The sequence below is a fragment of the Mustela putorius genome, unplaced genomic scaffold, assembly GCF_011764305.1.
Source record: "Mustela putorius furo isolate JIRA1106 unplaced genomic scaffold, ASM1176430v1.1 tig00000421_pilon_pilon_pilon, whole genome shotgun sequence".
NCBI classification, from domain to species: Eukaryota; Metazoa; Chordata; class Mammalia; order Carnivora; family Mustelidae; genus Mustela; species Mustela putorius.
Window position 1 is genome coordinate 13,525,224 of NW_025421375.1, and position 25,175 is coordinate 13,550,398.

At 45.9% G+C, this 25,175-nt stretch overlaps 1 protein-coding gene across 1 annotated transcript in view; it reads right to left on the reverse strand.

The window, feature by feature from the left end:
• Positions 1–25,175, reverse strand: part of MOB3B (MOB kinase activator 3B) — a 198,079-nt gene that overhangs the window by 40,640 nt on the left and 132,264 nt on the right. The window lies entirely within an intron of this gene.

Sequence of the window (25,175 nt, forward strand, 5' to 3'; positions counted from 1 at the left end):
CACAAATGCCTTGCAGACTCTCTTAGGAACCGTTACTTTGAGTATCCCATGGACCCAGTGTTCTTCAGAAAATACTTTGGGATTAAATTTCTCCTGCATATTTACTTTTCAGGAGGGCACTTCGGGTATTAACACATCAATTCTGAATTTACAAAGAACTCAGAGGGGCTATGTTCTGCCTTACATTATTTTCTACAAGTTTCTCATACTTAACGTCTTGTATAATTGTTAAGTTCCCTGAACAAAGGGATTGTTTTTTACTTTGAGTCCGCCTTTAAAAGTACCTGGCACGGGGCTACATGGGGAACAGTCATCCATCAAAATCGAATCATAAAAGAGCAGGGATCTTATTTAGTCAAGATGGGAGTCTATCATCTCCTCTTTGGGGGAGGGAAAAAGCCTACAGCAGAAATGGTAGCCTTTTGCCAGGATCTTGATACGTTCCTAGCAAGGGAGGCTCCATGCTGCTTTTGGTGAAAAGGAAGGAGAGCTCTGTGATAAGAACATTTTGATCTTACCTCGGGGGTGGGAAGAAAAAAACAAACAAACCTGAAACTCCTCTTTTCTTATCATTAAAACCTCCCTTCCTTGCCTTTCAATGTATTTTTTCAGGTGGTGATTGTTAATTTTCAGTTACTTTACTCAATTAGAAAGTTAATGGCAGACAATATTAACCAGTATTCCTAACTGAAGTAGGGTGTGCGTCTGAAGTGCTTGCAGTTAAACTTTGACTACTTATTGCGATGGAGACTTACCATGTGACTATAATCCCAGACCCAGATAGGTACTGATTGATACAGAAAACAACCTTTGATCAGAGAGTCTTTAAGTGATTTGCAGTCCCGGACCCGGTCTCTCCGGTTTTCCCCGCACCTCTGCCCCACCCCCAGCCATGTCCCAGGACTCTCAGATTCAAGCTGGAAAATTTTAGTCTTTAAGAAGTTGTTCCAAAAGGAGTTGTGTTCAGAAGAGTGTTCTACAAAAACGTGACAGACAGGCAGACGCATGCACACGCACACACACCCCTCCCTGGATCTGGATGGTCTCAGATCATGTGATGGAGCTTGGTCTCTGCAAATGGCTCAGTAATGAAATGAAGTTGGTGAACCCAAAATAGGGCCGGGCTGAGCTCAGATGCCAGAGGGAGCTGAGGCAAAATGCCGGGGCAGAGGTCAGAATCCCAACCCCATCACTCATGTGCCGTTCCGGCAGAAATCAGACTCGAAGCAAGGCTGCAGTTTGCAGGACGTTCAGGCCAAGAAGGGGGCTGAGCCCGAGAGCAGGGATGAAAGCAGAGGGTGAGGTGAGCCTGTCTGGCTTGGACTCTCCGGAAGGCTGCCAGGCAGTCCCCAGCTCTGCCTCCACTGTTCAGGAAGACAGGGTGCTCGGCAGGGACCCAGCCTCTGACAGAGCCCTGCAGAGTTTATGAATGTGCCTCACCACAACTTTCTGATCTCCAAGCCACATTCAGTACCACAGCTAAATCGAGCATGGAATATAATAATTTCTCTGGGGCCCCATGTGGATTTGTCTTTTATCTCTGACTTATCTCCTTTCTCCAAAACAAAACTGAATAAAAAATCCTAGTGACGTCTGAGCTTCAGTCCGTTTTCTTTCTTCCTCCTCCTTCCTCTTCCCTCCCTTGCACCAAGCAGATGCCCCGTTCAATCCTTCCTCTGCAGACATACCTGGAAGAAAAGAAGCTGTCTAAATGGCTTACGTTTCCTTTTTCATCCTATCACAGATGCTGCAAAGGGAAAAGAGTCCCTCAGAGAATGCAGAAATGACCGGAAGGATGGGGCCACAGGCTGGAGACAAAGGTCCCAAACTCAAATAAGAGCTGCGGGTAGTTTCTGTGTTCGCTGAAATGCATTCCTGTCCTCATCACCTTCTTTCTTTTCTTTGGAAGAGAACGCCCAATGCTTGGGGATGAGACTGGTTCACAAATCACACCAGGCTGGACCTGCACCACGGAGGTGTAGAGAGGAAGGGCTAAGAGATGGTCTCCAGCGACACCGACAACTGCCCTCAAACATCCCAGGTCCCACAAGTAGTTGGCAGACATTCCAGCCCGTCACTGACCTGGTTAATACCTCTATTTCCTTAGGAGCTCAGCCCACAGGCCGCCCTCATTTCTAGCCTCAGGTTATCTGACATCTGCTATCTGCTCCAGAAACTTCCTGAGCACAGATCCCAGAGGGCAATTCCACACTGCTCTGTGGAAATCCCTGACTGAAGGCCAGCCCCTCTTCTAGACTGTACCCTCCCTGAGGTCCTCCTGGCTGATCCTTAGTGCCCAGCGTGGAGCCTGGAGCAGGCTAGGTATGTAACCAATGCTTGCCACGTGCTGGATGGAGGCCTGACCTCTCAGGCCACATGCTGACCCTGAAATCAAAAGCACAGAAAGGTAAAATCTTAAAAAAAAAAAAAAAAAGGGCAGGGGGTGAGGCACCAGGGTAGCTCAGTGGGTCGGGCCTCTGCCTTCGGCTCAGGTCATGGTCTCAGGATCCTGGGATTGAGTCCCGCATCAGGCTCTCTCTGCTGAGCGGGGAGCTGCTTCCTCCTCTCTGTCTGCCTCTCTGCCTACTTATGATCTCTGTCAAATAAATAAATAAAATCTTAAAAAAAAAAAAATAAAGCTCAGAAAGGCAAGGGGAGGGCGCCTGAGTGGCTCAGTGGGTTAAGCCTCTGCCTTCGGCTCAGGTCATGATCCCAGGGTCCTGGGATCGAGCTCCATATTGGGCTCTCTGCTCAGCGGGGAGCCTGCTTCCCCCTCTCTCTCCGCCTACTTATGATCTCTGTCAAATAAATAAAATCTTAAAAACAAAAAAAAGGCAAGGAGACTGAATGTTGGGATTTCATCCCTTTATGATGAAAAGGGACCTGCATTCCAGTCTCTCTGATTCCAGAGCCTGTGCTCTTTCCACCGTTGTTAAGATTACTCACAGGCTGTTCTCATGGCTCCTTCCATCTCTCTTCAATCCAACTAGCAGAATTGGGGAAGCAAAACTTGTTAAAAGACGAAGGTAGAAAAGGGAGGTTTGGCTCTCACTTCCCCCAAACACATGTGTCATCTGGGGTAAAGGACAGCCGCGAGGCGTCTGGCCCTCGTGTCCTCTACGCGGGTTCCCACTCTAGCCGTGGAACGTCCATGCTGCTTGTTCTTGAGGAAGTTTGCTGACTTCTAAGAGGCTTGTTTCCTGATCACAGGAACGGGGATAATGATACCAGGGCCTCTGTGAGATGGTGACTTGGATCAACACAAGCACAGAGCCCAGGCACCCGGGAGGCACTCGGGAAGTAACAGCCTACGTTACTGTGGTTAGGAAGTTCGGGCTCTTCCTGGTTAAAGCCAAGGGTGCGGGGAAGGACAAAGGAAACAGGAAAAAGGAAGCGACCTTTTCTTCAAAAGGGCAGACTCTCCTGGAAAGTGGATTTGGGGAACATCCTGAGAGTTGTCTGAAGAGTTTCCACATGACAAGATAAAAACTCACGGTGTGCCCAGTCCTTTTGGGGGCTGCCTGACGGCACACGGAGTAACAACCAGAAATGCCCACATTTCTCCTTAAAACAGTTGCTCCTGTCTGGGGGCGTCTGTGCTGTCTTTTATGTCTTTGGAGGCCAGTAACTGAGGAGAGCACGTATGAAACTCGCCGTACAAGTCCTCAAATTCACTCATTCTCAGTAGTTCATGAATAAAAACAACATCCCACACACGTGGGAAAAGAAAACAGACCTCCTCTGGCAGCGTGTCTGAGAACATACCATTTCCAAAACACTTGCAAAACAAAATGCAGTTGGATCACAAGGAAAACAAACAATGAAAAAAAAGAGTAACAGCTCTCTTTCTCAAAAATACGCATCCTCCTCCTCTTCGCTTCCTCTGCGGCCCATCCCATGCACATTCTCCTGCCCCCTGCAAAATGCAGAGATCTATACATTTATCTAAAGAAGCCTCGTGCTTTCGCTGGTGAAAAGTCCGCTGCGGAGGACTGACGGCTCTAAGCAGATGTTTTGTGTTATCTCAGAGCGTTCCTCAAGAAAGTGTCTGTTCCTCATGCCAAGGAAAACAATCTCCTGTAGCAAGACTTTGTTCCTCTGCCTAAAAAAAAAAATAAAAAGTCCCCAAACAAGCTGACAGCTGCAAATGGTTAGAAATAAACTGGCTACTACTCTGTTCTCCCCCTCCCTCTGCCCTTCGCCAGCGGCCCCCGTGTTGCCCTCTGACCTGCAGTCACAGTGGTGGGACTGAAGGAAGATGGACGAGCGTGTGATTATCCGTTCAAAACAGATTGTTAATTCTTTCAGACGTGCCATTTGCTGGGCAGAGGAAGTGCTGTTTCAGCCACCCAGAGGAGCGGCTGTAGATACAACGTGCCTGCCTGTCCCACTTCCCTCTCTCCCCAGTGTCACCTCCCTGCTGTGGAGACTGTTCCTCATCTGTCCGTCCGTCTGTCCGTCCGTCTGTCCGCTGCCAGGCTGTCTGCCCTCACCCTCTGCAGGCAAGGCACGGAGGAGGGAGGAAACTGACAAAGACCCAGCAAAACCCCAGAAAGATACTCATTCACTCTGGACTGGCATTAAGAACCGTAAAACAAACAAACAAAACTGTAGCTAGTTCAGATGTGCTGAGTTTAATGAAAAGCACACAGGCCAAATGAGATGGGAGCGAGCCGAGCACACGATGTTAATTAATCAACTTTATTAGCACTGGAGATTTAGACAGAGGTACCTGCCCTTGGATCAGAGCCCCAGTCAGAGTCTGCAACTGACTCAGCCTCCTTGTCGTGGATGGTATGTTGTGAGTGTCTTCAAAAGTAGAAGTTTTCTCTAGTCACCGGCAGAAACTTTCTCCCACTATGGGAAGGGCAATTAATACCAAATCTTGTCTGAATAGTTTCTAGCCTGTAATTTTCTCTCCATCCCCACGGCTACTTCCTAGCTCAAGCCACCATCACCTCCTGCCTGGTATTGGAGCTTCCCCTGCTCCACTCTTGGATTTTTCCAGTCTCCCCCTGATAGACAGATGATCTTCCTAATATGCAAATGACCTTCCTAATATGGAAAGCTAACCAGCATATCCATCTTTCTGCATTAAACTCTAAAGCAACTTGCCATTGCTTGAAAGTAAAAACAGAGCTATTTGACACAGCAGGCAAGACTCGCTGTGGTTTCAATTCTGTATATCTCTCCATCATCACCTCTGGAGCCCTCTAATTTACATATAATACTCCAGCCCTCTTGGGCTCCTTCTGGGAGAGCCACATACTAAGAGTTGGCAGCTGGAAACCCTCTTCCTCAGGTTCCCTTTTTAGTCTAACTTCCATTTGTTATTCAAGGCTCAACTATGTGATCACTTCTTCTAGGATATCCTCCTCATCTACCTCACCCTGGTCAGGTCAGGCACATCAAGATACCCTATACCTGTCCCATGAGGATACTTATTACATTGTATTGTACTCTGTCCATTTTTTGGTCTCCCACTAGAATGAAAATTTTGTGGTATCAGGCAATGTCCTTTTACCTTTCTTGTTTACAGTCATCCCTGCCATCAAATGCATACCAGAACATGGTCCCAATGAGTCCCTGTAAAGTGAACACATGAACACATGCCCATATAAAGTGGGGGTGGTGAAGACTGCCTGCTCGGGCTGCCTTTGCTTCCCATCTTCAAGCAGTGGCCAAGTCACAGCCTGAGAACTCTTGCTCTGTGGAAAGTTTCCCCAGGGAATTGCTACAGGCAATAATAATTTAAATTGAATAATTTAACCTTGTTTTGTCCAAAGCTATAAGGCTGTGGGGAAAGTTGATAACTTCAGGACGCTGGGGTGGCTCAGTCAGCTAAGCCTCTCTGCCTTTGACTCTGGTCATGATTCCAGGGTCCTGGGATGGAGCCCTGCATTCGGCTCCCTACTCAGTGGGGAGTCTGTTTCTCCCTTTCCTCTGTCTCTTCCCTGGCTGTGCGCGCTCTCTCACTCTCTCTCAAATAAATAAATACAATCTTTAAAAAAAAAAAAAAAAGAAAGTTGATACTTTAATCTCTTCTTACCTGGCAGATTGCACAGAGAAATTAATTTTCTTATCAGGTTTTCACTCATAGTGAGAAAGCAGCACCTCCTCAAATTTACTGTATATTTGTACTGAAGTGTCAACTTTCATCTAAATAGAAAGGTGTCAGTTAGTTTTCCAATCTTAGCAAAAATGGAAATAAGCTAGGATTGGTTCACAGATACTCCTGAGATACATGATGGGGGCAGGCAGAAGGGCGGGAGATGATAGCAAAGTAATGGATCCTTTTTGGAAAGGCCAGCAGATCCAGATAAAGGATGAACGGAATCCAATTTGAGGGGTGCTTTGCAGAGCCAAAAGGGAACAGTGACCAGGAGAAAATTAATCTGAGGCAGGGGGTGTAATGGTTGGGTGAACTTCCTTCCGGCAGAAAGAGTGTAAGAAAAGGCAACTTGCCAAAGAAGTTCAGAAAGACTCTGCATGCAAAGACCCACAGAGCCTGAAGCTGAGGGGAAAATGGCAGGTGGTGGATGTAGATGACCCTTTACCCCTCAGCTGAAGGGGTAAGGCAGGGACTGAGCAGTAAGTGGTGAGTCCTTGTATCTGCATGTAAGACCCCATGGGGGTAGAGGAGCCTGGGTGGCTCAGTGGGTTAAGTGTCCAACGTCAGCTCAGGTCATGATCTTGGAGTCCCCTACTGGGCTCTGCACTCAGCAAGAATTCTGCTTGTCCAGTTCCCTCTCCCCCCAGCTCGTGCTTTCCTTCTCTTCTCTCAGATAAACAAACAAATAAATAAATGAATAAATAAAATCTTTTTAAAAAGATCCAGTGAAGGTAAACTAGTGAGATAGGGATGAAACCAGAACCACAGCTCTAATATTTGATCTCTGGGATCGGAGTTCAGCTAAATTCAAAGGCTAAGCTGTTAATCTATAAATCACCTACTTGAATACAGTCTGAACTAGGAATCACAAAATCAAATGCCTTCAAGTTCAGAAAGAAATAAAAGTAACGTGGGCTTGGTGTTACACAGTAGGGAGCGATGCATATGGCGACAGCCCGACACCTGGAGAGTGCTTTCTGCAGGGAAGGTAAGAGCCCCTCTGCCTGGCTGATTGCTGTTGAGCAGGACTATGGGCCCAGGACTGCCAGACCTTCTAGCAGTCTAGAAGAGTCCAACTTGAAATCTGTTCATAGTTAAATGTTAACGGTGAATTAAAAAACATTAAAGATGTTCAACATGTTATTTATTAATGTAATTTATCTTCACATAGTTATCTCAGCTTAGAAAAGTCGACTTTCTGTAAGATGACAACTTAATTTTTAAAAGTTTACAGTAAAGGGACGCCTGGGTGGCTCAGTTGGTTAAGCGGCTGCCTTCGGCTCAGGTCATGATCCCAGCGTCCTGGGATCGAGTCCCACATCGGGCTCCTTGCTCCGCGGGGAGCCTGCTTCTTCCTCTGACTCTGCCTGCCATTCTGTCTGCCTGTGCTCGCTCTCTCTCTCTCTCTGACAAATAAATAAATAAAATCTTAAAAAAAAAGTTTACAGTAAAAAATTTAAAGTGCTCTGGTCGCCAGTGAGTACACACAACAGCAGACTATAGTTTCTAACACCACCATTCTGTAGTAAAAGGAATTGGGGCTGATCCTAGGGCTGGGACAGGACTGTAAAAGATGGCCTGGCATTCCTGGTTGTGCCAGAAAGAAAGAATGTCATGAATAAAATCACAACCTTGGAGGGATGTCCAAGGGACACTAGAGGCAACCTAAAAGAGCTCTTGAACCACCAAAGCTGGAATAGGAGCAACAAAATAAACGGAAGAATACTGGATTATAACCCAAAGTATAAAATAAATACCCATAAGTTCAGACTGATATAAATAAATGATTGAATAAATAAATGGAATATAGACAAATGTCTCATGCAGTGGAACTCCAAATAATTTATGTAGATACCTCCCCCAGCAGGAGGTAGAACCTGCTTTCCCACTGTTAACTGCGGGGTATGCTAGGTAACATTCTTCCAAACAGTGAGTACATGAAAAGGGAAGCAGAGAGAACAACTTCATGGAGATAACTGACAAGCACTACACTGGCCAGGTGATCAAGGTTAATGTCAGCAATGATAAGTCACTGGCATGGTGTATATCTTTGATATGATGTGATGAAAATGTCACTTGGCCTCTGCAGTCTTCCTCTCAAGAATACAGAACCCTTGCCTAATCATGAGAAGAACACCAGGCAAACCCAAACTGAGAGAGAGTCTACAAAATACTGGACAAATACTGCTCAAAATTGTCAAAGTCATCAAAAACAAGAAAAGTTTGAAAAAGCATCATAGCCTAGAGAAGCATAAAGAGATAATGATGGTTAAACGTTATGTGGTGTCCTGGATGGAATCCAGGAACAGAAAAAGGGCATCAGAGAAAGAAAGGCTCATGATATCTGAACACTGTGTGAAGTTTAGCTGACGGCTGGTACTGATGTTAGTTCCTTAGTTGTGACCCATATATTATAGACATAAATATAAACGTAATGTAAGATGTTATTAACATGAGAAACTGTGTGAGGCATTTATGGGTACTCTGTACTATCCTTGCAATTTTTGGTTAAATCTAAAACTCTTCTAAGTAAAAATTTTATTTATGTAAAAAATACCACTCTATGGGCCAAAAATATTTGATTGGGCCCAGGAACCATGAGTTTTTACCCTTTCGTTCACGTATTGACATTTCTATATTTACTGATGAAACTCTGATCAGAACTGGCTATATAATCTGCAGAGCCCCTTGTTCAAAAATTATTAAGAATTTCAAGATGGTGATGGCAAAGTGTTAAACCAAGCACAGGCTCTCCTGAGGGCAGGATCCACGTGACTGTACGTGACCCACGCCCGGGAAGCAGGCATCTCTGATACACAGCATAGTCTCAACAGAGCTGCCCAGTTAGTAGTTCTCCTTGCCAGATAAAACTCCCACATACGCTCTTCATTTGTTCACTAACCAATTTACATAATTTATTTGTTTGGGGATGTGCAAAATACTGGAGATTCAGCAATGAGTAAGAGTTAAATTGGGCTGATAAATCTTTTTTTTTTAAGGGCTTTTTATTTATTCTAATTTATTTTTCAGAGAGAGAGAGAGCGTGAACACAGGCAGACAGAATGGCAGGCAGAGGCAGAGAGAAGCAGACTCCCTGCCGAGCAAGGAGCCCGATATGGGACTCGATCCCAGGATGCTGGGATCATGACCTGAGCCGAAGGCAGCTGCTTAACCAACTGAGCCACCCAGGCGTCCCTGGGCTGACAAATCTTAAGGTCACCTTATAGCTAAGTGCCATTTGGGAACTGACACTAGACGCTCCCCCAGGCAGACACCCCTGAGAACGATCCATCCCCTCGTCCTGTCGATTTTCTCCTTTTCTCCCATGTCAACTGCAATTCTATGAACTACAAGGGAACTTCTGATGGAAGTGGATTTTCAAAATTCTAATACTAAAAATGCAAAGGCATTATGAGACTATTTTATAATATTTGCAATGATGTTTCCATGACTTTGGTTCCTAAGAGAAACTTACATCCCCCAAGCACCTAAAGGCACCATGTATTAACATGTCAATAGCACTGATGACTCAAAACAAACTGACAAACCCATGAACTGTTTCCCCCACTTTGCAGATAAGAAAATGGGAAGCTAAGAGAGGTTGAGTCACTTGCCCAAGAGATAGAAATGATAGGCAGTAGAGCTGAAGTTTCATCCCAGATCCATCCCACTCCAAAGCGCACACATGTCTCAAATAAAACACTTTCTACCCGCCGAAAACCAAGGCAGTTCCCTTAAAATTATTTTTTAAATTAACTTCATCTTCCAGAAAATGCCTCCTAATAGTTTTAAAAATCCTCAATTGAAAGAAATGACTTTGAGGCCATTAGCCAGTTTTAAGGTCCTTAAAAAAACACAACTTTTGAGGAGAAGAGTCTGAGAGTTCAGGAAGTTTTGTCTTTTGGAATTTGGTGGAGGCAGGTGGGAAGAGCAGTAAGAAGACAAAGGGACTCAAGCAATTGCCTCTTTGGGAGTTGAGAGTCTATAGCAGAGGTAAGATACGGATGCTGCAGGCCAACACCAGCCACCAGGCATGTTTTCTTTGGACTACGCAGTATTTTTGAAATGCTGCCAACATTTAGAAATTGGGACCTATAATACAAAGATCAAGAATTCTGGTTTCTCTTGGAAAAACTCAGAAGACCTGGCACAACTGAACCGAAATTGCTTAAGGCAAAGCTAAGTGCTGTCTGCTTCCTGTAACTGGGAGATGCTGTATTCACCTGGGCAGTCCCATTCATTTCACTCATTTACTGTCCCAGCCTGGACTCTTCAAAGAAAACATTGCATGTGGTTGCAAATTTGGCTGCAGTACATAGCAGGCACTTGTGGCTGTGTGCCCTTCCTTGGGAGAGGCCTCCTGCCCTGCGGGAGAAAGGACTCTTCCCAGCAAGGGGCCGCTCCAGAGTGGTGCCCACTGGACTACCACCTGCTCCTCTAACCTGGGCCACCAGTCCCAGCTGCTGAGGAAGCAGGTGGTTTTGTTTTGTATGGCCAGGGGAGGCTTGGTTTCATAGAAAACATCTACTGGCTATACTGGAAATCATTATCCTAGTGGTACTGTCCCCGAGTATGTAGTATTTTCAGATTCCTTCTTACCAAGCCTCTCTGTAGTGAACCGTCCTCTTTCTAGAGCTCCATTCGACATATGTGTGCAGAGGGCATCATATGCTCGTTTTCTGAAGGCAACTCCAGGAGGAGCATCAAGAGAGAGACTCTTGGGTTAATGAAGGCAATGGGCTTGGTGTTTTGCAACACAGGAGTTTCCTCCCTGTCTTTTCTTTGTTAACATTAAGATCCATGGTCCTCAAATTACACAGACTTGATTTTCCCACTGCCTGCATATTTGCATGGTATACACAGACATTGCTAAACCCCCTTCTTGGCACATTTGGTCTATTCTATATTGTAAGCACGGTGATGCTTTGGCGATATTACACAGAAGCACTGTTAGCCAGCCTACTCACTGGAGAGGACCAAAGTCCTACCCCCACACTGCCCCTATGCACCTTGAGGGAATCCCAGAAGTCCCAGCTGGGCCACCTTGCAGGGCACATGTCCCCTTGCCCAGGACGACCTCTCCTCTAAGTTCTGATGAAGTTCTCACTCTTGTGGGCTGAAATATTAGTACCCTTTGAATGGTAATTAGCAATTTTCAATATTTCTAGTTTTGTGAAAAACCTTTTGACTTATAAACCTATGTTTAATTTATCAGATAGGTATTTGGGAATGTATATTTATAAAAGCAGACTGCTGCCTAAATTCTTTTGGTCTAATCATAAAAGTAGTAATGTTTAAAAATTAGAAAACGCTGTCAAGTTTAAATATCATCACCCATAATCCCACCAAAGAATAACCACTGATAATATTTTGGCGTGTTACCTTCAGGCCTTTTTTCTTTGCATATGTATATGTACATCTATGTGTATGTGTGTAAGCATGTATGTATGCATATAGTATACTGCTTTTTAGTATATGTGCTGCTGAAGTGAGCACAGTATATTGTTTTTTAAAAATAAGATCAAAATCACATAATATATTGTATTCTTTTTACACTTAACATTATATCATGAGTACATATCATTATATCATGAATACATATTAAACATTCTTTGAACAATGAATTATCACAGATTCAACAATTATGAGGACAAAATAACGTCTGGGTAACTCTCCTTGAGTATATCTTTAGCAATTAGTATCTGACAATTTTCCCTGGTTAGATTCTTAGGAATGGGTTGAATCCCATAGTTCATATATATATTTAGTTTACATATATATATATATTTTAAACATTTTATTCCTTTATTTGAGAGAGACAGAGTGAGAGAGAGGACAAGCAGGGGGAGCGGCAGGGGGAGCAGCAAAGGGAGAGGGAGAAGCGGTGCTCCATCCCAGGACCCCAGGACCACGACCTGAGCTGAAGGCAGACACTTAACCAACTGAGCCACCCAGATGCCTCTCCCATAATTTATATGAATAGTTCACACACATTTTGCACTTGACTACAGAGCAGATTCACTTGTTTTATAGGGAATATTAGCTTTCCTGTAAATCTTGAAATAAGATTAATGGGCTCTATTTATCTGCAATATTGGTATTCCCTGGCATACCAGTGAATTCCTCCAATGTGAAGACCTCAGCTGGAGAAACCCTGAGGTAGGACTGAAGCACTAAAGCCGGAGACGGTAATTAATAGTCTTCCTTTGAGTATAGCCATAGCTCTCTCAACCCTGGCTACACATTAGAATTACCTGGGAGCATGTTACTACAAAACAAAAATAAAACGAAAACCAACCAAACAAAAAACCTTATTAGAAATGCAAATTCCTGGGGACGCCTGGGTGGCTCAGTTGGTTAAGCAGCTGCCTTCGGCTCAGGTCATGATCCCAGCGTCCTGGGATGGAGTCCCACATCCGGCTCCTTGCTCCGCGGGGAGCCTGCTTCTCCCTCTGCCTCTGCCTGCCATTCTGTCTGCCTGTGCTCGCTCTCTCTCCCTCTCTCTGACAAATAAATAAAATCTTAAAAAAAAAAAAAGAAATGCAAATTCCTGGACCCCAACCCACAGGCACCATATCTGACTCCCTGGGACGAGGGCCCAGCAATCAGTGCATTTGAAGATGCACTCCAGATAATCATGATCCATGTTGAAGTTTTAAGACCACTAGCCTAGAGTATTTCTTGTACATATTCCTGCCCTAGGCATACAGCCTGCTTCCCCCAGCAGGGAACCTTACTGAAGAGTCACAGTATCTGGTGTCAGACAGACCTGAATTCAAGTCTCTTATCTGCCACTGACTCGCCACATGCTCCTGGGCAAGTAAGTGAATCAGCTCCTCGAAGGCTCAGTTTCACCATGCAGAACATGGGGATAATATCAACCATACACATGCCTCATTGGGTTATTATGAGAATTAAATGGAAAAAAATAATGAAAGGTGTTTTGCAAAATGGGTATAGCTTGATAAATACTTGCTAATACCATTAACCATCAGAGATACCATTACTAGTGGTCAGGCGGCCAGGAAGAAAGCTTTGGAGGTGGAGGAAGCCAAGGGATCTGGTGGTTGGAACATCCAAAACAGATGTTTGTTCCCTGATTCTTCTCTAGTACAGGCTTGGATTTAGATTACACCTGCCGCTGGTATGAACAGATGAGTCTCCCAGGATGAGACAATAAATCATTCTCTCAGGAGCTGTCTTCAAACTGTAGAAGTACTGAAAATGTATGGCTAGAGGTATAGGCCTGGTCATCTGGATGTGAGAACTGCCAGGGGTAAGAGGAGGGGGAGAAGGAGCCGGATGCCACTATTACCTAGACCAATGTTTGTAAACGGGGGCCAGAAGAAGCATGTGGAGGGCTCATTAAAACACAGATTGCTGTGGGGGGTGCTTGGGTGATTCAGTTGGTTAAGCATCTGCCTTTGGCTTAGATTATGATCTCAGGATCCCAGGATCGAGCCCCATGTTGAGCTCCCTGCTCAGTGGGGAGTCTGCTTCTCTCTCTCCCTCTGCCCCACCCCCCACCTCCCACTTCTGCAGGCTCTCACTCTCTCTCAAATAAATAAAATCTTTAAAAAAATAAATAAAACAAAAATAAATTAAAATGATGGTTGGGCTGCACCCTGGTGTCTGCATGTTTGGGATGGGGTGCGGGTTTTGCACTTCTATCAGATTCCCAGATGATGTTCACACAGCTGGTCAGACCACACTTCCTGTACTAAATTGAAACTTCATGAAACTGAAAGGCAACACTGAACTGTGATCTATAAAAGCTTAAGAAAGGAAAAAATGTTCTCCAAGACATTTGCATTTCCTCTGTAAAATTCAAATGCCTTCTGAGGTGCTATTCAGATTTGCCTCAGGACAGGACTGGCCAACTTGACAGGCTGATGGTCACGATTTCATTTGAACCCCAGGTCCGGTGCAGGGTATTGGTGAGGCAGAGTGATGGGTGCAGTGGCGGGGTGGGATTCCAATCCTTCCCAGTTGAATCTCCTCCTTCCAAGAAGCCAAGCCATACCCATCTCTTAGTGAGGACTAAGTGTTTGTATATACAATGTCATCAATCCCTTCCCCAATCCTACGATGTAGGTATTACTTGTATCCCAATTTAGAGATGAAGGAGGTAAGCTCAAAGAGGTTAAACAAGTGTTCTGAAGACACATGGCTAGAACAAGGATCTTCAGGTATCAGACTTCAAAATCTTTTTCTTTCTTTTTCTGACCCACACAGTGGGTGGAGGAGTCCAGTTTGTAGACTGAAAGACACGTGCATGGCTGAGAACAAAGAAGGCATTGTTGGCATATGGTCACCCTGCGTTGGAGCCAGGGTGGGGCGGGGTTAGTGGGATGGACTCTGCATCTGGGGGTAGGTAAAAGAGGCATGGGTCATATTCCTCCCAGCTGGCCCTCTAGCAAGCTCTGGTCCCACCGTCTGGACCAACTATAAAGGAGGGAGTGTTGGCCTCACTCCATCCAGTTCCTTGATAACTACCCTCAAGGATGTGGCCAGGATGATGACAACCATCTCCAGTCCCAGCCCCAGCCCCAGCCCCAAAGGGACACAGTCAGGGTTTAGACCCAGAAGCATTAGAACTGGAGGTCAGCCCAGCTGAATGACTATGGGGATGAGGGCTGGGGATTTCTGTGGCTGTCTGTTCATGCCTCTGGCTCACTCTTTGGCCTTCTGGTCTGACCACCCAGCACCTGCCAGCTCTGCTTTGTTCCCTGACCCCACACCTTGGGGACTATAGCATCATAGAGTGTAACAGGTGAGTGAGGTGATAAGAGAAATGGAGGTCTTATCACACAGGAAGGCCAAGAGAAGACTGGACAGATACTGTTCAAACACTGAAAGGCTGTCATTTGGAAGACAGAAAGGGAAAAGAAAACAGCAAGTCATTTGCCCAGGGCCATAAAGCTGACAGGCACTAGAGTAGAGTTCAAGCCCATTTCTTTCTGACTTCCAAGTCTGTTCTCTTTCCACTACTCTCTTCTGCCTCCTTAAGGCCAGAGGCAGTCCCTTCCTTCTTTAGGTCAATGCAAAGACAAACTTGTGTTTTATCCGAAGTGTCAGCAAGTGGGATGCACTGCTTCAGGTGATGGGGAGCTTCCCCTGCAGGAGATGTTCAAATGGAGGGTTACTGCTAGTGTTATTGGTGAGGGAACCCAGGAAAGAGAGGGTAGTTCCCAGTACTGGCTACACGTGACAACACGTGACATTTGTCAACGGGACCGATTACTAGCCAGGCTTCTAATCTGCCCTGAAAACAGATAATTTTTCGAAGCACCTTCAAGGATTCTAAGGCAGCCTTTGGGAACTGTTTGGGTCTCCTTCACCTCCGAGATCCTATGACTGTAGAGATTCTGGTGTAAGAGGCCAGATGTTAACAGCAACAACAATACTAGTGAACTGCTGAGTGTTACTCGGGCCAGGACCGGTGCCTGTTGTCACGCAGCCCCCACCACCGCCCCACTGGGCAGACACCATCGTCATCCCCATTTCACAGATGAGGAACAGGGCAGAGACGGATGAACTTCCCTGTCCAAAGTCATACCACCAGGAGGTGGAGGAGCCAGGCTAGGAGTCCAAGCAGGGCTGGCTCTAGATCTTTACTTCTAATGGTAGGAGAAAGCACCAAAAGTGACCCTCTCCAAAGCCATTCAGCCCAGGGCGGGTTCTGAATGAAACCTACCAGCAGTTAATTACCCAAATATCAAACAATGCAGTACAAGAAACATCAGGAGTGAAACAGACACAGACCTGGAAATGACCAAAGCTCCGTAGACACTTCTTTAGTTTAAATGTACTATATTGGGTTTTTAAAATTTAAACTTTTCAACACAGTGCAAAGGGTATCCAAGTCATTTCCTACAGCCGTTTCTTCGCTTCAAAACAAAACAAAACCTGCTCCTTAAAAATGGTTTTATTCTGTCATGGAATGTTCAAACACAATGGCATACATATATTGACACAATGGTTAAAACATTAACCCCAGTGGAACTCCTGGTGTGTTAATTCAACAGAACCTGCCCCTGCCTTTCTGGGAAGAGCTGGGTCACCCCCTGCTTGCAGGATGTGTTCAAATCCTTGCACTACCCCCCTCGCCCCCTATCTAGGGGCCATCACCAGGACTGAACCTTCAGTACAGAGCCTTTCTTAACCAAATAGTGTTCTTCTTTCCTCTTTTATGCCAATCTCAAGGCTCAAGAGAACAGAATGGAGAAAGAGATGGGGGTTCTGTATAGTCTCAGTGCTGAACTCACTGGGGGACTTTCCAGGCAAAAGGCTATTAAACTAATCCTCTCATTAAAGTTGATTGTGGTGTAGATGGCAAGATAGGAGCTGGTTCCTCTTCTGACTGCCACTCCCTCTTCCCTCTGCATTGGCAAATCACCCTTTTTCTTGCTTCCAGCCTAGGGCTCTTAAACTATTCTTGCTATAAACGATTCTTGCTATTTAATAATCCTCTCTTTCTCTCTCTAAGTTGCTAACCCCTTGTGAGATTGGTTGAAACTCACAAGAGAGAGTTGGAACAGTCTGAACAGGATCGAGCAATCAGAGATGTCTGGACTTTTTCCTGCTGCCTGGGAAAGTTCAGTTGAGGTTGTGGGGTGGGAAGAGGTATAGCCAATGTCACACAAAATTATCCGGGAAATACCAATTCACACCACCTCTCACCAGACTAAGATCTGGGTCCAGGTGACCTCTGGAGGAACTTGATCAAGCTCTGTAGGGTTTCAGGCTCCTCGGCAAACAGGAGGTGTATCTGGAACTCTTCACCACCGGCCTGAGGGGTTTCCAAGCTGGCGGGAGGTCTCTTCTGCCTCCTTATCCCTTTTGACATTCACGTTCTATGCAGAATTTAACTTGACAAAATTAAAGTTTGAAAATTCCTGGCCTAGGTGTTTTCTAAGTTTCCTTCCAGACCTAACAATCTATGGTTCTGTGAGGCAATTGTCCACAGAAACAGACAGTTGTTTCCCTCTGGGTACTGCCCCCTCAACCATGCTGATCCGGAAGTTGTTGGAGGGTTCACACCTCTTCCTTGGAGTCAGGACTACAAATCTGTCTCTGCCAAATGACTGAGAAGCTGCCTCCATCTTCTGCACATCCTCAGATCAGACGGGGCCCTTGGTGTCCCTGGAATTCTGCCAAAGGCTTATGCAAACCAAGCCAGCTGCGGACAGCAGGGGTCAGGGAGGAAAGGCCACACCCAGGCTGGGCCCCTCATGGCACTGCCTGGTTTGTGATGGAATTAAAGACAGTTTCCTTTTATGTGTTGCTTTGGGAGTTCTAAGTCCATGAGAAGGTAATATTAAATTGGCAAGGGGTAGACATAACCTGATGGGAGTGGATGTTCTCAATCTGGAGCCTTGGTGTCCAAAAGCACTGGATTCATAATTCTGACTTCCCTTCATTCTAGCTTATTTCACGTTTCTGGGCCTCAGCCCCTTCAGAGGTCAAACAGGTGATGAAGTGATATCATGTGTGTTGATCGCACGGCACAGGGCCTGACACTGCAAATATAATTATCTTTTCTTGCAGCCACTTTGCACTAAGTGAACACCTGGATTGCCTTAAAATGTGAGGAGTCATAAAAGGGGCCAAATAAGTGAAGGGGCTCAAAGTTACCCAGCTGTGTGGATACCCACTGCTTTAGATATGAAATCCATTCTCCTCTACAAGGGTTTCTCTGCCTGAATTCCCAGGCTCCCCATAACACAGCAAGCAGATTCAAGTGTTCCTAGTTATTCTCATGCTCTGACTCATTCTTTACACCCAGAAGCTGAAAAGTATGTGCACTGTTCAAAAGATCAAGGCCAACCGTCCCCCAACTCCCCCACACCCCCAACTCCTCCACCCCCACTCTCATGGCTAAGGGCAGAGAAAGCCACCTAATAAATCAGGCCGATTCACACAAACAGCTCCTTAGCTCCTCCCTGGGCTGAGAACAGACAAGACCAAGAATTGTGTGGACTTTGCCTTCCCAGGACATCATAAAAACCTGGTAAGTGTGGACTGGTAGTGACACGTGGTTCTCCTGTGTACCATGAGAGTGAAGGATACTCAGGCGCCACTCACAGTGTCACTCCCTACAGAGCAGAACTGGCCGAAACAGGGTGCTTACTGCACTTCTCCCGGGGAAATGAAATGAGCTGCTTCCCTCCCTCCATCCTGTTGAAAGCCCCGCAGCAATGTCATGAACCTCCACGACTTACAGGACCTTTATATGTAAAACCTATAAACCATTCAATAAGGAAGAAGGTGCTTGGGGAGGGGAGAGAACAAACTGATTCAGAAGAGAGAACAGACCCGGAGGGAGAAGAAAGTGTTCATCAACATATTCCTACCACAGGCCAGGCACCACTCAGGTTCTTCCTAAGAAAGGCGGGAAAGTGAAGCGGCCAGAGCACGGGTGTGAGACCCAGCCTGCCCCCATTCACATCGTGGCACAGTCGCTGGGACAAATTATATAGTGTGTCTGCTGCGTCTTGAAGGTAATCACAAAGCCTCATTCACAGCACTCCTTAAGGATGACACAAATCCGTATGGGTTGGTGTCCCCACCACACAGCCTGGGGCAGAGGAAATGCTATAGAAGCTGCTGTTCTCCGTAATGTTCCTCATTTAATCTCTCCAAGCCATTCTGATCTTTGTGAGGCAGGCAGGGTCCAAGTTTTTTGGCTGAAGAAACCTGGACACAGTTTATCGTGGGTCACACGGGCAGGAAGTCTGGAAATTCAGACTCTGCCTCAAACGATCCCAAGTCAATTATGTAAGTAAACACTGATTCATGAAGGTGCCATGAGAGAGGGCCAGATAACCTGTCAAAGGAGCTGACAGGCTAGGTTGTGGGGTGGCTCCTGAGGCAAGTCCAGAGGGGCCAGCAGGCTGTTTACATGTGGATGTGGGTATAGGAGGGCACCTATCTATGGAGACATATTATTTTCCTTTTAAATCAGGACGGAGCCAACTCTGTGAACCCAGCGAGCCCACCGATGCCTTTTTTTTTTTTTTTTAAGATTTTATTTATTCGACAGACAGAGATCACAAGTAGGCAGAGAGGCAGGCAGAGAGAGAGGGGGAAGCAGGCTCCCTGCTGAGCAGAGAGCCCAATGCGGGGCTCAATCCCAGGACCCTGAGATCACGACCTGAGCAGAAGGCAGAGGCTTAACCCACTGAGCCACCCAGGCACCCCCCATCGATGCTTTTAAAGAGTGTCTGGAAGATATGTACATACACACATTTCCTGCTCAAATGTTAGCAGACTGTATTCTTAATTTGTTATTTATACTGTACTCTACCCCAAACCTAGCAGGCCTCTAATAAATGGCTGTGATCACCCTTAATGACTATTCCGTGTTAGCATGAGGCTAAATTGCATTATCTAGCATTCCTCAAAGTTTGCTCTCCTATGGTTGGATGTACCTTTAAAAAAAAAAAAATGAAAAGCTATCAGACTTAAATAAAACTCTGTTTACTGTGGCTCATCCCAGGAAATTTCCTGGTATATATAAGCATCAGAAAGGTTCCGAGAAAATTCTACAATTAAAGAAACCTGTTTCCTTTTAATGCAGTATTTCCTAAGCCTACTTGGCCACAGAACACTTTTCTACATAACATAAACTTTGGGGAATGCTGAAATGATCTGATTAAGTTTTGATTTCCCTGCAAGCAAGGGATAATTACCCCCATTTCTGAGGTAAGAAAACAGAAACCCACCCAGTAAGGGGAGGAGCCACTGCTCCATCACCCAAGTCTCTACCTCCAAACAAGAAGGCTGGGGTTTCCAAAACACGGAGCTACAGAAACCACCTCCACAGGCACCGTGTCTTCTGCTTTTCATTTTAAAATTTATACATAAAAGTAAACGTTAGTAAATTAAGTGTCTTGGTGAAAATCACAGAGCTCCTGAGGAGTGCACATCCTGAGGAGATGAAGCCTAAGTTCACTCTCTTTTAAAAACATCTGACAGGGCACCTGGGTGGCTTACTGGGTTAAGCCTCTGCCTTCGGCTCAGGTCATGATCCCAGGGTCCTGGAATGGAGCCTTGCATCAAACTCTCTGCTCAGCAGGGACCCTGCTTCCCCCTCTCTCTGCCTGCCTCTCTGGCTACTTGTGATCTCTGTCAAATAAATAAATAAATAAATAAATAAACAAACAAATAAATAAATAAAATCTGAGTGGAGAAACAAGCTACCACGTTGTCATTACTGGTCTGAGTGCGCACCTGTCCTAGCTAGGACCGGGCCCCACAGCCAACCTCTCCTGGCTGGCATTTAGGGTGAGCTACAGGCACGCAGCTGAGGAGATGCTGTTATTTCAGAGCTCAAAAGCTCAAACAATCTCTGCCCATTCATACTGGCAACGAGCTGGCACACTCCTCCCAGAACCAAGGAAAACAAAGGCCTGGCCACTTGGTGATTATAATCTCTCTCATTAAATCGACTGTTCCGCAGCAACTCCTATTCTTCCCAAGGAAACAATAGTGGGGGCGGACCTGCTGCAGGATCTGGACGCGGGGGTGCTCTCTCCACCACCATCCCCTCGAACAGTTCTCTGGCATATCTGAGTGTCGGATGGAAACATCCCCCCTCCCTCCACCTCTCGGCTTCCAAGTGCCTCCTGGCGCAGCCCACCCACTATTTTGTGTCAAGTAGTAGCATCTGATACAGAGGGGAGTCATCCGGGCCACAGGGCACCAGCCTGGACCTGGGAAGGTGAGCCTGGTTCTCAGCCAGCATCTCCACCCACCCCGCACCCGTCTGCCAGGAACCCAGAGCATGTCTCACCAATTACAAAGGTTGTTCAGGGAGTCCCCGTCCAGGGGAACTGAGATGAGCATCTGGAGACCATTAAAGCATGAAGATAGGCATCTTGTCTTAGAAATCAGCATCAAGACCAAACTGCGTAATTCTCGTGGCAGAGCCCACCACAGGGCAGGAAGCAGGACTACTGGAGGAGGAGAAGGGAGAAAAAGGAGAGTCTATAGGGTATGTTTCCCTGAAGGCGTTTTTTTAAGCCTCATTTCCTCCATGGTTTTTTTTTTTTTTTTTTAATTTATTTATTTGTCAGAGAGAGAGAGAGCGAGCACAGGCAGACAGAGTGGAAGGCAGAGTCATAGGGAGAAGCAGGCTCCCTGCAGAGCAAGGAGCCCGATGTGGGACTCGATCCCAGGACGCTGGGATCATGACCTGAGCCGAAGGCAGCTGCTTAACCAACTGAGCCACCCAGGCGTCCCGTCCTCCATGGGGTTTAACATACTCCCCTGAATGCTGACATTCACAGGACACTTTTTTTTTTTTTAAGATTTTTATTTATTTATTTGACAGAGAGAGATCACGAGTAGGCACAGAGGCAGGCAGAGAGAGAGAGAGAGGAGGAAGCAGGCTCCCTGCTGAGCAGAGAGCCCAATGTGGGGCTGGATCCCAGGACCCTGGGATCATGACCCGAGCCGAAAGCAGAGGCTTTAACCCACTGAGCCACCCAGGCGCCCCCACAGGACACTTTTTAAAGCAAAGCAGGACATACAGAGGAACGGCCACTGTGTCTCCCAATTCGTATCAACTCAGAAAGAAATGTATTCAGCCCTCCCAGAGCACCAGACCCTGTGCGAGGCACCGTGAGGCCGTGACAATGGAGTGCCAAGAAGGTAAAGAAGGAAAAGCAGGACCAACCAGTGGTTTAGAACTTTACTGAGCAGCTGTTACAATGGTGCCTAAGGGGCTGCAGAAGGCTGTGGGGTGGTGGCAGGCTGAGAGAGTGGGGCCCTCTCCTGCCCTCTTTCTCATCCACTCTCCCCGCCAACTCCCCCATGACCCGCTCCCCCATGACCTGCTCTCTAGATCTCTTTGCAGGAAGAGCTGCTGGGACACTTAATGTCTGGATATCTGAAAATTCCTCAGGAATATTTCTGCAGGACTGGTCTGGGAGCAGAACTCTTACCGAGCATGCCAAGACAGAGGCCAGTATCGATTGCCCTCATGCATTCTGGCAGGGGAAACACACACTCAAAGCGGATCATTTGCTGAGAGCTTTAGAGCATGCCCCAGTGCTGGCCAGGCCTGGCATGGCCTCAAGCACTGACTTGCTCCCTTTGACAGTTGGCGGTGGCAGCTGCTGAGGTAAGCCCCAGAGCACCCTGAGGTTTGGATTCTTCTGGTGCCAACCATGATGATGAAGGGTGCCTCCGGGCCTCACGCACAGAAGGAAGAAGGTTCTCAAACACTTTCCCCATGGACATGTTCGGGGAAGATTTCAACCTCGTAAGCTCTGGACACCTCGACTGCTACACAGAGATGTGCAAGAAGCCAGGGGTAGTCCATCCTGCAACTGTGTCTCCTTAGGCATATGCTGTCCACAGGTAGAAGGTAGCCTGCAAAAGATGGTGAGTACCCTGGACTATGTGCAAAGTTCAAGTCCCAGTCCCCAACTGCCTTACTTGTCACCTGGCACAGGCGAGTCGCTCCTCTCTTTGTATTTTCTCATCTGTGAATCTGGGGTCAGTATGATTCCTTTCTCATAGGCTGGAGGAGTTAAATTAGCCACCTGAAGTGGCGAGCATATTAGGTACGTACCCTATATATCTCAGTCATTTTTAGTATTTTAACATTATTGACACATGTGAAAGGAACAACTCCATAAAGCCCAAGGAAATGTCCTTTACAGCAATAACTCCCTTGATGGTCTGGATCTGGATGGAAGGCTAGTCAAAGCCATAAAACAGGGGCGCCTGGGTGGCTCAGTTGTTAAGCATCTGCCTTCGGCTCATGTCATGATCCCAGGATCCTGGGATCGAGCCCCGCATTGGCGGGAAGCCTGCTTCTCCCTCTCCCACTCCCCCTGCTTGTGTTCCTTTTCTTGCTGTGTCTCTCTGTCAAATAAATAAATAAAATCTTAAAAAAAAAAAAGAAAGAAAAACAACAAAGAAACAAACAACAAAACAACAAAAACCCACAACAACAACAAAACAAAACCAAAAAAACCTAAAGCAGATTGAAGGAACTTCTATGTTGATAGCAATACTCTATCTTTTCAAGAATAGCACGAAGAAATTTTTTTTTTTTTTCAGATGCAAAACGGGTAAGTGCAAGAAATTTCTCTCCTTAGGGAAATTCACCAGATGGAAGCTCTTTTCGAAGGAATTTCAAAATTTATAAATGTAGCACAAACAGGGTCAGGTGTAATCCTGTATCGGTTGTCATCACATTCTTGATGGCCCTTAAGGCCCAGTCAGCCTGAGTTCCAGTGGTATTTTATTAGCTACAGGAATTGCATTTCAGAACATGTTTTGAAGGAAAATGTCATGAGCTTATCTTTCCAGGGGCCAAGACAGCAATCAAAGAATCAGCTCATGACTCATGTTATATCCCTCATCCAAGCACATTTCCCACTGCAATCTCCTGGTTGCTGGAGGGATTTGTGGGAAAGGTGTGAGCGTTCATCCCTCCTAAATCACGTGAATTCAGCACACCTCTAATTTCACAGCTGCCTGCCCTTGCCACAGTAATGGAAATTTGTTTGTACTGGCTTCTCCATGCAATCTAGAAATAGCAAAATGTGGCAGAAGTAGCAAATTTGGGATACCAAAAATAATGTTGCAAATGCATGAAAATGAATACCTATGACTTAATGAAATCTGTGGCCTTAATGTGCGTTTGCTAAGAAAATGAAACTTAGGTGCCTCCTTTAAGCGAATGAAAGGGGGGTAAAACGCATGAACAAATAAATGTTTACGGAAAATATGTGTCTCATCAATGCAAATCACAATTTCTAAGATACTTTCAATTATCAGAATTTACTACGGAAGTGACTTGGTAAATTTAGAACTATGGTTGAGGATTAAAGGTGATAATCTTAGCAGGCGGATCATTTTACCCTCTTTTGAGAACAGGAGGATGGAAGTGGGGGGAGGGGCAGATTGCCTGGTTCCTACCGCAGCTGTTACTTAACTGCGTGACCTTGGTAAGTCTCTACAGCTCCGTTTCCTCATCCATAAAATGGGGATAATAAAACTACCAAAGTCATGGTGTAGCTATAAGGATTAAGTGAGTTAGTATTTCTTTTAAATATTTAAATCTGTGCTATGGCACATTTCTATATAAATATTAGCAACTGCTATTATTATTGCTATTATTACCATTATCATTATCAGGCTTATCATCAGATTCTCCCATTCTTCTTCCTACAGGCTGCCCTAAAGTTCCTTCCATCAGCAACATTAACAGGAACATTTTAAGGCCAGAGATGTCTTCTCCAGAAAATCATTATAGCATTTCCTTAACCACTGGCCTGTATTAACATTTAAGACTGATTTTAAAAAGTCCCCTTGAAAGGGAGTTCTGAGGGGGTACCTGGGTGGCTCAGTGGGTTAAGCCTCTGCCTTCGGCTCAGATCATGATCTCAGGGTCCTGGGATCGAGTCCTGCATCGGGCTCTCTGCTCGGTGGCGAACCTGCTTCCTCCTCTCTCTCTCTCTCTGCCTGCCTCCCTGCCTACTTGTGATCTCTCTCTCTGTCAAATAAATAAATAAAATCTTTAAAAAAAAAAAAAAAGAAAGAAAGAAAGAAAGAAAGGGAGTTCTGAGAAGCTGGGATAGAAAGCAGGAATATTACACAAGCAGTAGTTTGTCTCGTGACAAGGGTACTGTGCAAGGTTAACATGCTCGGCTATTTTGCTCCCCAGCGGGGGGTATTTGGCAATCGTTGTAGGTATTCTGGGTTGTTACAAATCAGGAGGAGAAGGGGCTACTGGCATCTGGTAGGTTAAGATGCTGCTGAACATTTCACAAGGCTCTGGACAGTGGCCCCTGCCCACCCCAAGCAAAGAATCATCCAAGCAAATGTCAGCAGTGTCAAAGGTGAGAAGCCCCATCTTAGGGCAGACGCTGGAAAGAAAAGCAGTCTGGCCCCACAGGAGCCTTCACTTTAGGATGGACATAGTGTTAACCACCAACAACCCAAGAGCAAAGGTGCCTGGCCTACTTAAAATCGACTTCTGGGGATGCCTGGGTGGCTCAGTCAATTAAGCGTCTGCCTTCGGCTCAGCTCATGATTGCAG